Source organism: Phaenicophaeus curvirostris, chromosome 2 (genome assembly GCF_032191515.1).
Source record: "Phaenicophaeus curvirostris isolate KB17595 chromosome 2, BPBGC_Pcur_1.0, whole genome shotgun sequence".
NCBI classification, from domain to species: Eukaryota; Metazoa; Chordata; class Aves; order Cuculiformes; family Cuculidae; genus Phaenicophaeus; species Phaenicophaeus curvirostris.
This window is the reverse complement of record NC_091393.1, coordinates 22,387,503-22,402,502: the sequence shown is the minus strand read 5'-3', so window position 1 is coordinate 22,402,502 and position 15,000 is coordinate 22,387,503.

Genomic DNA, 15,000 nt, shown 5'->3' with positions numbered 1-15,000 from the left:
TCACCAGCTTTGTTGCTCTTCTCTGGACTCGCTCCAGAGCCTCAACATCCTTCTTGTGGTGAGGGGCCCAGAACTGAACACAGGATCAAGGAGCGGTCTCACCAGTGCCGATGTTCTTCAGAAATCAATTGCAAGATACTTCAGTCAGCTGCAATATTTTCATTTTTCCTTTTCTGTTTACTCCCCTGAGTCTTTGGAGCAAACAGGTATGTTTGTGGGCATGATTTGTCAGACGCTCTGCCACATGAACTTCATGTGCACACGCTTCTGTCACATATAGTAAATATTTCTGCCAGGCCTCTCAGTCTCTCCTCTTGAGGAAACTGGCATTTGTCCCCTTGTGGATTAGCTCCCAAGCAGTCTTCTCAGCTAACATCCTGGTAGTTGTAGGACTTACTATTGAACAGAATAAGACTGTTGTTGCCCCAGGGCAGTATATTAGCATCAAATGTTAGCAACGTATCTTTTCTGCCACTTGAAGAATGTAGCTTCAACTGAAAGGTTTGGGACCGAATCTCTTTTTAGTCACCTCTTGGGGATGCTTAAGTGTCAGTTAAACACGCCCTAACTTCAGAACAGCCACTGTTTCTGGTATAATCAGCTGCTATGGTATTCCTATATGCATACGTTCCCCTTTCTACAGACTACATCATCTCACAGACTGAAGTGTTCAGGGTGATTTATAGAGCTTTGACTAATTTGGTCTGCTGTACATTAAAGAATGAGAGAGAATTTTCCATATCCTGGGCAACTGAAAGGAGTACCTTGGGGGAGAAGCTGAGTTTCTGGTTGCTTTCTTGCTTTAGTCCTGAGAAAGCATAGCTACTCTTCCAATTTGGCTGGGCTCATTATCCAAGGAACTGGGGGAAATTATAACAGTGACACAAGATGTGATTTTTTGCAGTTTTGGGAGTGCCAGATTACACTTGATTATCTATTTGATTCCAGGTCCTATCTTTGTTGCTCTCAGGAGAAAAGAATACCAGCTGTAGGCCTAGACTTGGCAGTCTAGTGTAATCTCCTGAGATGGTTTCTGTCATTCCTTGGAATCCCTTAGCTCCCTCCATTCCGTTGGCCTCATCTGATCCAACCCTACAAAAAGTTTCTCCAATATCCTCTATTCAAACATTTTCTCCTTGGCCTTCATAGCAGTCTCCAGAAAAAAATGGTGCAGGCCAGCTGCAATTCTGCCTTACGGGACCTCTAAACAAGCCAAAGAAAGATAAGTCCATCCATAAGAGCAGTCAAAGATGGTAATTATTGACTCTTTCTTTGTCAGATTTGTGACCAGTGTGGTCTTTTCTCATTCAATGTGCATCTATTGTGTTAGTGCATTTCTCTTTCTCAAGACTGGCTTGAAAAAAATCTACTTTCATATGAGTTTTTCCTGTTCTTGCTATCATATCTCACACAGGAGCATTACCAGGTTGCTTTGCCAAGCTTATTTAGCCCTGCTCACTGTAGTTTTTCTGGTTTGCACTACATTGCAACATCGAATCATAGAATCATAGAAAAGTTTGGGTTGGAAGGGACTTTAAAACCATCCAGTTCCAACCCCCCTGCCATGGGCAGGGACACCTCCCACCAGACCAGGCTGCCCAAGGCCCCATCCAACCTGCCCTTGAACACCTCCAGAGATGGGGCAGCCACAGCTTCCCTGGGAAACCTGTGCTAGTGCCTCATCACTCTCATTGTGAAGAAATTCTTCCTTACGTCTAGTCTATGTCTGCCCCTCTCCAGTTTATACCCATTGCCCCTATTTCTATCACTACAAGCCTTTGTAAACAGTCCCTTTCCAGCTTTCTTTTAGCCCCTTCAGGTACTGGAAGGTAGCTATAAGGTCTCCTTAGAGCCTTCTCTTCTCCAGGCTGAACAACTCCAACTCTCTCAGCCTGTCCTTGCATGGAAGATGCTCCAGCCATCTCATCATCCTCGTAGTCCCCCTCTGGACCCATTCCAACATCTCCATCTCCTTCTTATGTTGAGGATTCCAGAACCGGACACAGTACTCCAGATGAGGTCTCACAAGAGAGGAACAGAGAGGCAGAATCATCTCCCCTTTCTTTCTGCCTTTGTGGTCATTTTGAGGAGTGTGAGCCCAGCCTCGCTGTAGAAAGCTGTCCACATGTGTGGCATGGTATTACAAGTTGTTCCAAGCCTGCTCTGAACAAACCCCTGCCCACTCAGAAGACGGACTCTGCATTTGAAACTGAACACTGTACAGTTTTTAGCATATCTAATAACACGACACAGCGAATTTCTGGTAATCTGATGACACGCTCCAGTGATTGCTTACGTACCTGCTGTGCTGCTGAAGCACAAATTGCAGCAACAGTTTAATAAGTAAGGGTTTCCTTACACCTCGTGCTCCTTTCAGCCTGTCATCATATTCTCTGTATTTCATTTATCTGCTTGTTCCTCACAAAGATGAGTCCCAACAGCATTTTCTGCAGAGGCTGTTGCTGAACTAAAGGCTCTGGACTTGCAGTTGTGATAGCAGTGAGGGAGGGCACTGGGTAGACTGGTCCTGGCCCCTGGGACCTTGCATTGACATGGAAAAGCAGAGAACAAGGGCAGGAGGTACAGCACAGCAAACATAGCAAGCACTGAAAATATGTGTCTTGTCATTGCCTGTTCTGGAATTCCAGACTTTAACACTGGTTTCCCTCTGTGGGGTCACCACGAGCAGGAACCTCTGTGTTTGAGCAGATATCTGAAGGGATACCCAAAGCCTGTGTTCCACAGGAACTGCTGACTATGTGGTGACATTTATACATCATAACCTAATGGAAACGACATATCTGTTATACAGCTCACCTCAAAGCACTGAGACCAAAGTAATTTCAGTGCTGCTTGCTGTATTACTTTTCTTCTAGCTGCATTTTAGCTAGGTGCTTCTTTGGGGATAGTTTCATTTTGTGTCAAACCCACCTTTTTTATTGTCGTTGATACAAAAGTGAAAATTGCTTTTAACACACAGCCCCTTCCCTGACCAACTTCAAGTTTGCTAAGCAGAAGGTCTTGCAAAATAAGAAAGACAGGCAAAGTCAAGATGTTCTTGTCTGTTCCTTCCACAGTATGTACATATCTCCAATTCACCTTGACAAAAGAGGCAAATTGATCTGGAAAGCTCCATATGAAGAATTGCATCTTCAGGATTCTGCTAGAGTAGCAGTGTCCTAGTGTCTCTAACTGGAAGCAGTTTTCATTCCTTCTTTGAAAGCCTGTAGTCTGGTCAGACACAAATTCTCACTACTCCCACCTCGTGAGGTGAGGCCTCTCTTCTTTCCACATGGATTGGCTACAGTTTAGTTCTCTGGCTTTGCAAGTGATGATTTCCATTCTTAGCTGCTGTTCTTCCGCTTTATTTTGTTGACCCTCCTCCTCGTTTAAAATGTAAAACACTTCAAATATCTAAGTTTTAAACAGGTACAAGCAAAAGATGCTTTTATCAGTTCCCTTACACATAAAAATGATGTCTTCCAACCTTGCTGCTACTGTGCATATTTAGGGCACATGAGATTTCTAACACGAATTGTCTCTGAAGGCAGTCAGAGCACTGAAATTAATCCCTAGAAGTTTTTGTACAGAAAAAGAGAGGCAACATCAAGAAAAGGGGCAATACTGCCTACTCACATTAAAAAAGGGTCTTCAAGCTTTTCTGTGGGACATGTGGAAAGTGGTCATCAAGACTGAATATCAGGCCTTTAGTGAGTAACTATCCCTCAGGTGGTGACTGCTGCTGTCAGGCAATATCTGAGCTCATCGAGGCTTTTCTTTCTAAGCCATAAAATTCAGTTATTTATGTAGAAAGGGCTCGTGCAACGGGACTTTTCAGCCATGACTATAGCAGCCACTACAACAGTTATTAGTCACATAACAGGGGAAAAATAGCCAGAAACACTAAACTACTTGGGATGCAAAGTTTAAATGGTTACTCATCCAGGAAAGCTGCCTCTCTTATTCACAGCCAGCAGTCTCTTCAAAAGGGAAAAGAGAATATTGCATCAGTCATCTTATTCAGAACAAACATCGTAGGGAAAATAATCAAATAAATGGCTGGATTTGGAGTAAACTGCTGTTAAGAACACACCCACCAAAGGGATGTTTATAAGGTGCTCAAGTTATTCTGGGAACAGTCATCATATGCGTGTTCGGGGTATTGCTTGTTCAGAGTATAACTCATTCCAGTTTCATGTGATGTGCCTTCATATTTAGCACAGCTACATGAAATCTATAAAATGTTCCAGAGTCATAAAAGTTGGAAGTAACAAACTTGCTTCTTTCTGCCCCAAGCAGTATGCGGTTTGTGCCTAAACACCCAATATTTTACCAGTTTTGCCCTAGGGTAGATTTACTTTTTTTTAGGAAAAAATGTCCTGTGGTGACCTTAATAAATAAGACATGGACCCCCATGTTACAACAGATCTCAAAAATTACACTGGAAAGTAAACAGTGCACAGCAAAAACATGCTTTATACTTCTCAGTGCTAAAATGGGTACCAACCCTAAAATGATTTGAACATCTCAAGAACAACTTGCCAGCTATTTTCAGAGAGATGAAATGAGCTGTGTGTGCTGAGATCATTACCAAGACCAAGAAAAGACGTATTCAGTTCAGTTTCCCATCTATTAGATTACTCTGCCTCTTCAGCAGTCTCCAGAGAGAGCCTCTGGCTGCTTCTTAAGGTCAGTGAATCATTTCACTACAATAAATGATCTCTCTAGCTGGAAATGTTGGAGAGGCTCCCTGTGCCACAGCATTGATGTATCAAGTGAGTCACTTCAATCCCTGCACTCATGGGTCAAAATGCACCGCACCCAACCTGCCCGCTGTCCTGTCCATTTAATTTTCTTTGTCCTTCTTTATGGTCTTTTTCTTTCCTAACAAATGGCATTAAGCTGATAGAGATCTGTGTATTTTACAGTCAGAATGAGAATAAAGACCAAAAAGAAAAGGCAAAACCCCACCAAGCATGATCCAGCCTCCCTGCTCTTGGGAGTCTTTGGCTTTGCCAATTGTAGGCAATTATAGGAAGGAGTCAGCAATGTTCCTTTGGGACCCTGACAGAGCAGGAGGACAAAATGTCCTGGGACAAGAACAAAGCTGTCTCCCGCACCACTTGAAGCTTGGAGACAGCAAGTATTGACAGTCAGGACGTTGAAAGGCGTGCCAGTTTTACAGTAGACGACATGCATGATTTAGCACACCACGTAACCAGTAACAGAAGAAATTGTAAATCACATCAGCCACAACTCTGTCACGGAGAGTGGTGGCATCTTCAGACTGTGACCCAGCAGAGCATGGGTGAACATGACCAACTTATCTTTGATAAATGCCTTGATTTCCCTTCATAGGGCGTAGCAGGCTTAAACATTGGTTAAACAAATTTCAAAACCATCACCTACAAGCCCTTGGTAGCATTTTCTTTCCTTATCCTCAAGTGTGCAAGACATTTCTCTTCCAGCTTTGTTTTCTATTTCATCTTTATAATCTGCCTTTCTTTAAAACTCAGTTCCTTATTTGTCTGAATACTTGTAGAAGGCAGGTACAAGTAAACAGCACTTCATTACTAAAAGGATATTTCAGTAGCCCTGGTAACAAACCAGGTTATTGTCACTTTTTTCTTCTATGCATTATACCACATGTGAGCTTCTTTTATCCTTGGGAGGCAAAATGAATTTGAATGAGGAACTATTTCCTTACTTGTAGGAAGCGTAGTGCAGAATAAAGAATCAAAGCAGCTAATGGTCCACGTACAACCTGAATCTTTGGTAAAATGCTAACAGAGACAAGGATGAACAGTTAAGGACTTAGGAAACGAGGGTAAAGTTTTCTAACAACAGGTATTAAAAAACAGGGGACGCATAACACCTCAAAATGAATACGGGGCTGCTTGTGCAAGAAGGTGAGTTTTATTTATTCATTTACTGTTTAACAAGACAGAAGAAACCAAAATTAATTTAGCAATGACTGTGAAACAAATGTGGAAGTCTGAGTAGTGGAACCTGACATAAAAAAAAAGACTTTAAAAAACCAATTGAAACAAATGGGTGCAAAGCATCCATCACATGTTCTTGATAGTGTCTTTCCTGAGCTTCAAAGAAATGGAAAAAGCTATGTGGTGCCTAGTGGGGAAGATCCAGCGTAGAAATCCCAAAAACTATGGAATACCCACTTGGACCAGTAAAAATCAAGCTGAGTTCCAGGTATTTTGAAAATTGTAATTTAGCCCTCCTGGCTTGTAGTCAGCTGAAACATTTAGGAAGAAAAGGCCTAGCTCTGGTGTAGAGTTGGTGATCCTGGAGCAGGATCATGCCCATGAAGCATTAACTCCAGAGGAAAGAAAAGCAGGAACCCTTTGGTGTCGGCCTTTGCGTTTCAGCGCTGCTCAGGTGGGGCAGTAGGGGAGGATGAGGACAAGGTTCTGCTCTTTGCCCTATTATTGCAAAGCTCTCTTCTAAAAGTTCAAGTTTCAAAATGTTTGCTTTAGGGTGGCATTTATTTCCTTCGCTTAGTCACTCTTAAGGGTTCATCTAGGCCAATATGTTCATATGTTACAAACCTGTCATGGGCTTTCCACTGCAGCAACTCCTGTGTAGCCTCGCTTGGTTTGGGCTGGGTCCAAGGTACTTCACTTTTCAGAGGAGTGAAGATAATGCAGTTGCTACCCCCTGTAAATGAGATCTCAGCTGCCTGTCCCCTCTTGCTCTCTGCCCTGCCACAGCCACAGAATATTTTGGGTTTGAGAGGCCCTCTGGAAATCACCCAGCTCAAAGCAAGGCTAACTTCAAAGTTACAGCAGGCTTGACTAGTTGAAATTTGAACACCTCCAAGGATGGAGATCCCACAGCCTTTCTGGGAAGCTTCTGCCAATCTTTGACTGCTCTCACTGTGAAGAATCATAGAATCATAGAATCTCCAGGTTGGAAGAGACCCACCGGATCATCGAGTCCAACCATTCCCACCAATCTCTAAACCATGCCCCTCAGTACCTCATCCACCTGCACCTTGAACACCTTCAGGGAAGGCGAGTCAACCACCTCCCTGGGCAGCCTGTTCCATTGCCTAATGACCCTTTCAGTGAAGAATTTTTTTCTTATCTGTATGTGAATCTCCCTTGCTGCAGCTTATGCTTTTGTCCTCTCACTGTACCTCTTGATCTTTTGCTGTGCCCCTCCAAGAGGATCCTGCTCCTCCTCCTCCGTCTCACCCTCCAGGCAGCTGAGGACAGTAATGAGCGGTCCCCACCTTTACTCTGATGCTCCCTGAATCTTGATGCTCTCTGGTAGAGAGAGGACCTGGAAACACACTTTACCACCAGGGATCTTCAAAAAGTGAGGACAATTGAAAGACTTCAACCGTCTTAGGCACAGGCAAACAACTTCAAAATACCTCAAGCTGCCTAAAAGCCCAGTGGCGTCAAGGAAGAAGGTCACCCTTAATGAACATTAGTGGGTTGGGTATCAAACCTGACTCAGAAGTAAAACATGGGATGCTGCCTTTACTCATTCAGTTCTTATGCCGCTAAAGGCCCAGGTAGGTTTTGATCTGGGATCTTCAGTTTCAAAGGATAAAAGAGTCAAGCCAGAGTGTCCTCTAAGTTTGCATCTTGCAGACCTCTTCATTTCCCCCCCTTGATAACATTATTTTTAGAATGCGTTCAGTCTCCTTACGACCTGGTTTCTTCACATTATACCATGAATAATTAATGTATAAACTTTCCCTTAGGAGGAACCTGCGTCTTGACAGTCAGCAAAGTTATTACAGTTCTGCAACTCAAGTGCACTTCTGGTCCAATCATCAAATATATCTGTTATCATTATTTTGAGAGAAAGTTGCTGCACTGAAGCAATTTGATCTTTCAGCAGCTGATGGGACAAGGGTTTCTTTACAAGTGGCTGCTTTAGTACGGCAAGCATCAAGCGGGCTCCTGGGCATGTAAGGCTATGTGTCCTCTTTCAATTTATGTTTTAGTATTGCTTGTAGGAGAGTATTATTGTGTCGCATTTCTCCATAGATCACTTCAACAGAAATGGAGACATGATATTTTCAACAAGATAACCGAGAAATATCAACTACAATGAGCAGCAAGGAAACGTTGTCTCAGGACCTCAGTGGCACCTGGTGTTTAGGTAAAGGGCACAGGGAGGGTTCCCAGGCACTCTTAGCTTGAGTTCCCAGGCTCATGCTGAGCTCCCATTGCCCAGGACAGAAGTCCACAGGCTGCAGATGTCTGAAAGTTGTCCAGGGCTAACATGACCACCAAGGATTGTGGCACTTGTATCAGCGTCAGTATAGATATTATATATATCTGTATCTATAGAGATAGCTATTTTAAATCATCCTATCCAGTGGAAGCCACAAAAATTGGAGACAAGTTATAAGATGCAGAAGAGCTTTCAGTAAGCAAAAAATTACCAGGTAGCCGACTCTGGAAGGTGCTGCTGGCAAGTAGCAACATCAGTGTATATGATTGAAGTCCAAGAGTAAGAAGGGCAGCATGATTGCTGGATGACCTGGTATTCATTTGACTCACCACCAAGAAGAAAAAACATGACTAGACAGTGAACATAGTGTTTGACATAAGGCTAAAGGAGAAAAGGAGTAAAGACAGAGAATAAGTGTCTTAGTGCTGCTTAAAGGAAATCAATCCTTGCATCACGCCTGAGCTGTAGCTGCTCTTCAGAGAGCAGGAATGCTTTCAGGTGTTCATTAAACACCTACTGCTGAGACGGACTGTAGATGCAGCTGATGAAGATACTGATCTGGTGTTGTGTTTGCATCTATACAGAATCTTCTTTGCCTTGCTGAAAATTAGATCAATTCAGGTCATATTCTCCAGTTTCTCTTCCTGTTATTCTTCTCAAAACTGCCACCAGGGCATCCCCCTTCCTGGCCTGCTAGATGCTCTCTCCTCGTTAGCTTTTTCTTCTGGCAATTTATGTGTCTTCTCCTTCCTCTGAATGCTTTCCACTGAATTGTGTTGCCTCATTTTTTCCTAAAAATCCTCCTGCTTTGCTCAAAAGAAGGGGCCAACAGTGTTTTTCCCCAACACTATGGTTGTGATAGGATCTTGTTAATCATTAAGTCTAATTAACACAACCAAATCCCTCCATCCCTCACTCACCGTGCTGTTTTAGAAGCTCGCTCTTTCTAAACTCCCCTAATTAGAATCATAGAATCATAGAATCATAGAATCATAGAATAACCAGGTTGGAAGAGACCCACCGGGTCATCGAGTCCAACCATTCCTGTCACACACTAAACCATGCCCCTTGGCACCTCGCCCACCCGTGCCTTAAACACCTCCAGGGAAGGTGACTCAACCCCCTCCCTGGGTAGCCCCCAATTGTTCTAATAAATCTCTCCCCAAGAGTGCCCCCGGGAATTGGGCATGTGTAGGAATCCGTGTAGGATGGTAGCGATTCTCTACGTTTTCACATTTACTCACAGCTGAGTCAGACTGATCCACACAACTCCGAGGTATCAGAGCAGGGAGGATGTTATGTTCTGTGATACAGAGGAGCGGCTGACCTTGCACCTCCCTTCCTGGTCGTCTTCCAAGCTCAGGTATTTTGAGTTTTGATCACCCAACTTTATGTAGTATAAAGCACCATGAATACTGCATGCTATTAAATAATTACCAGCCATTTGTATGCATTGGACAGCTGGTAATGTATTATGTTAATAATCATTACGGGTTAAGCTTTAATGTAAAATATATTTAATTTGAGGTACGGGCTGAGTTTAATGAGTTTCCTCTTTCATAATTCCTTGCTTAAACACATTAATTCACCTCTACCTATAAAATGCTTTAAAATAGTTCAGGGTATCAGAATAAACAAATTTGTATTCTGATAATTTTAATTGAAATAGCTTCTGGTTTTCCACAAAAGCTCTCAAGGTTATCTGTGTAACCAAGGTCACCTGTGCAGTCAAGGTCGGATGCATTGTAATATCCGTTATGTAGGATACGCTTGCTTTTAATCTCCTCTTCCTTTATTTTAATCTCCTCTTCCTTCATGACCCCTGTTTCCACCCTAAGAAATGCTCTTAATTACAAAGTCTTTGCAGTAGTGAAATAAAGGGCAACGTGTTATTATATTCTTGTGTCCGTTATGTAAAATTAATTATACTGTGTTCATACTACATTCATACTGTGCAGGTGTTTCACATTCATACATTCATATTCATATATTTATACTGTGCAGCTGTTTCAAATATAAGATGGGAGCTCCCTTTACCTAATATTTACTTTTCTGTTCAGTCCTCCTCTTTTAAAAACGGGATAAACATAATCTTTGAATCATAGAATCATAGAATCACCAGGTTGGAAGAGACCCACCGGATCATCGAGTCCAACCATTCCTACCAAACACTAAACCATGTCCCTTAGCAGCTCGTCCACCCGTGCCTTAAACACCTCCAGGGAAGGTGACTCACCCACCTCCCTGGGCAGCCTGTTCCATTGCCTAATGACCCTTTCAGTGAAGAATTTTTTCCTTATGTTGAGCCTGAACCTCCCCTGGCAGAGCTTGAGACCATCTTTGAAGAACATATTGCAGCGGAAATCCAAGAAAAAGGTCTCTAGCTGTGATATTTGTGTCACAACATAAGTGTTCATATGCCATCCTCCCCTGGCGTATTTGTCACTGGTGTCAGCTCCAGCTTTTTATGAAATCCTTCTGTTTCCACCGTGCAGGGAGGCACCAGCTTGTCCCCAGCTGTCATCTCACAGCTGTCTCCAGGAGAGGGCATCTGTTAGTGCTGCATCCCAGCCCCGAGTTATCCTTCACCCTGCCCTGCTTTGGGAGCCCAGGACTGCTTGATGCTTGCCCAGTTTACCAGGTCCCACAACCACTTCCTCTGCTTCTCCTTTCTCAGACAGCAAGCCTGACATCAGTCCTGGGTTTAACCAGACCTGAATTTTGAAGGATTTGGTTTAAAACCCCAGTGCTTGCTTGCATCATTCTTAAATTTCCTTAAAATCCTCTGCCTAAGAGATAAAACACCTTTACAGATACTGCTTAGAGCTGCTCTTCTCTCTGCTTCCGAGGCCAGAAGGCAAAATCTAACAGAGCCATGTTTTGGGGGAAGGGATGCATTTGTTTGTTTTGGCGTGGTTTTGACAGTGATTCATTTGTTTGGTTGTTCTGCTTTTAACTTCTGCTTCAGAATGTAAAATCTCCCATTGACTACCAGTGCTCCCAAGGGTCTGGCCAGCTGAAGCCAGGTTGTTGGCCCCACACTTTAGGAGATTTCTAAAAACTTGGTATCTCGCTCCTTTCTGACCAAACAAGAGTTAGTTGTTAATTATTCTGATTTTTCAGTGTTGCAAAGGAGCTTTAGGCAAATAGAATTATAGAATCACTAGGTTGGAAAGGACCCAATGGATCATCAAGTCCAACCATTCCTATCAAACACTAACCCATTCCCCTTAGCACCTCGTCCACCCGTGTCTTAAACACCTCCAGGGAAGGTGACTCAACCCCCTCCCTGGGCAGCCTCTGCCAGTGCCCAATGACCCTTTCTGGGAAAAAGTTTTTTCCTAATGTCCAGCCTGAACCTCCCCTGGCGGAGCTTGAGGCCATTCCCTCTTGTCCTGTCCCCTGTCACTTGGGAGAAGAGCCCAGCACCCCCCTCTCCGCACCCTCCTTTCAGGTAGTTGTAGAGAGCAATGAGGTCTCCCCTCAGCCTCCTCTTCTCCAGGCTAAACACCCCCAGCTCTCTCAGCCGTTCCTCATAAGGCCTGTTCTCCAGCCCCTTCACCAGCTTCGTTGCTCTTCTCTGGACTCGTTCCAGAGCCTCAACATCCTTCTTGTGGTGAGGGGCCCAGAACTGAACACAGGATTCGAGGAGCGGTCTCACTAGTGCCAAGTACAGAGGGAGAAGAACCTCCCTGGACCTGCTGGTCACGCCGTTTCTGATCCAAGCCAAGATGCCATTGGCCTTCTTGGCCACCTGGGCCACTGCTGGCTCATGTTCAGTCGCTGTCAACCAACACCCCCAGGTCCCTCTCCTCCAGGCAGCTTTCTAGACAGACTTCTCCTAGTCTGTAGCTGCACAGGGTTGTTGTGCCCCAAGTGCAGGACCTGGCACTTGACCTTGTTAAACCTCATGCCGTTGGTCTCTGCCCAGAGGTCCAGCCTGTTCAGATCCCTAAATACTGCATATTGGAAAAAATGTTGACAGACCCTGCAGAGCATCCACCACCAAACTGCCTGGTCTGGTTTCAGGAGTTCCCACTCATTTCAAAATCTATTTGGTTTGCTTTGCCACAGTGGGAACAGGCAGAAATTCTTCCTGTTTACTTAGTGTAGAAACTAGAGTCAGATGTAGAGATGACTTCTTAACTCTTTATTTAACCTTCTAGGGGCAGAAGGGTCTTTTTCATGATAATTTGCAAAGATCTATACAAACAATTTAAAAAGGAAACAAAGCTGATACTAGTCAGCCTGTAATAGTTCTGCCATCTGTATGCATGGGAGGTATTTCCTGGTCTTTTCAGCAAACTCATCACTATTCTGCTGAGCAAAAGTGCATTTGCATCAAAGATCTCTCAAGGCCTCGCTAGCTCAGCACATCAAGAGCTGCTCTCCTCTCTTTCCCAACCCTGATCCCTGTGGGAAGCAAAGGAAATTGATAAAATAACAGAAGATCTTTCAGACAGGCAACCCCTTTTAAAGGTACAGAAACATGTTAGGAACTTAGACCTATAAAGGCCCTGAAGCACTGAGATCCTGTTGATGTGAAAGGAAGCAAAGTACTTAGGTAACTGCACAGGCTACAGATCTGGGGTTTGGGTTTTTTTTTCTTTTCAAGAAGCTGCTATTTCTGCTATGAGAGTGGAGATTCTGACTTCCTACAGCAGCTGGTAAAATTGAATTAGTAGCATCTAATAAACATTTAGCTTCTAGTGGCAGACAGAACAGTTTATGAAGACAAGCTTCCCTCTTGCTAAATGGGGTGAGGCACCGTATGTCTAATTAACTACACAAATACTACGATACCTTGCTTCAGTATACATGGAAGAAATTTCAGTTGTTTTCATTTTAAATGCTTTTACCAGGTGATTTATCACCAGGTGGCATTGCCTCTGGTGCTGGCTAATCCTGGAGGGAATGCTGTGAATATCCCCATGGACAAGGCTAAGGCAGTAATAGTGCAATTGTGCCATAGAGGTCCTGTGTTCCCCATCACGCCAGCTCAGGAGACAACTGATATAGGACAGCATTTCTATCTCAAAATATTCAGTTCCCACTTTTACCTGTTCCCAAATGAAATACAACCAGAATGACCTCGCATTTCTCATTGTTACACAGCCAGATCATCCCCCTTTGAAAAGCTGGAGCTCAAGCAACCTCTGAAGGACGTAAGGCAGTTCCTCTCATGAGGAACCTTTCTGCTGATCATGGGCTTCCTCCACACACGGTACTGCTGTGGTATCTTCCCTCAGCAAACAGGAGGTTCCTCCATTGCCCTTAAAAACTTTCCAAGACCTATGGGTCACATTCCTGGCAAAGGTGTTGCTCTAACACAAATTAAACTTGGAAGAAACACCGTTAAAGAAAAAAACAACTAACAATTGCTTCACTCCAAGGAGCAAGTTTCCCAGACCACAAAAGCTCCGCTGTATCATGATGGCCAGTTCTCTTTAGGCTATGTTTTCTGGTGCTGTGGTGTGTCACAGCCTTTGATTGATCTTTCTTACAAATGAGGAAGCTTCCTTGTGCCCAAACTGTTGGATTTGTAAGAAGAAAAAGTGCCTAGGTAGGGTGGGTTACCTTGGCTGATGCCAGATGCCCACCCAACTGCTCTCTTCCCCTCCACAGCAGGACCGGAGGTGGAAATAAGATGAAAAGCTTGTGGGCTGAGAAAAAGACAGGGAGGTCACTCACCAATAATCGTCAAGAGCAGAAGAGATTTGAGGAAAATTTAATTTATTACCAATTAAACCAGAGTTGGATAGTAAGAAACAAAGACAAAAACTAAAATGCATTACGCCTACCATCTTCTTCCAAAGCTCATCTCCAGTCCTTCATTTCATACCCTTCTATTTCCTCCCTATTCCAAGTGGTGTGTGAGGTGTGGTTAGTCCGTAACAGCTCCTCTCTGCCACTCCTTCCACCTTATGCTCCAGTGTGAATCTTTCCCATGGGCTGCAGTCCCTCAAAATAAACTTGCTCCAGCTTGGAGCTGTAGCTCTTCCAGCTCATGTCCACTAGCTCCACCACGTAGTCCTCCATGGGCTGCTCCATGGATATCTGTTCTGACGTAGTCCTCTCCAAGGGCTACAGGGGAATCCACCCCAGTGCCTGGAGCACCTCCTCCCATCCTGTTTTCCTCACCTTGGTTTCTGCAGTGTTGTTTCTCACGCTTTTGTCCTTACTTTTCTCTCTGGGCAGTGTTTTGCTCTTTCTTAAATACACTTTCACAGGGGCACCAACAAATGCTTTTTGCTAAAATGCAGAGCAGGACACCAGGGAGTCCCATCCCCTGGTCCTATGAACTTCAAAAGTGGACAGTGACCCATCTTCAAGCAATCCCCCAGATCTCCGTACCACTCTTACAGGAAAACTGCTCCAGAGCTGTATTCCACTGACAAAGGCTTTCTTCCATTTTCTAGCCCAAGTTTACTCTTGACTAGCTTATACCCATTTGTTTTGTGTCAACACTATTAAAATAGCTCATTTTCCTTTCTTTCACGCTGTCTACTGTCACGGTGTCTGTGTAGGCTGCTATTTCATTCCTCCTCAGCCTTGGTCTTGCTATGCTCCTGTTTTGCAATGCTTCTCAATCTCTCTGACTATCCCAGTATCTCTTCTGTACGACTGATCTTTTGGAATCAGTTTTCTTGAGAGCAAGTGGCCACAAGAGGGAAAAAAAAATTGTATTAATCAAAAGGAAGTCCCATCAGAGCCTCAGCCCCACTCTCCTGCTTTATCATGTTCCTCTTTCTACTAAAAAGAGACTGAGTAGCAAATAAGCTATTTTTT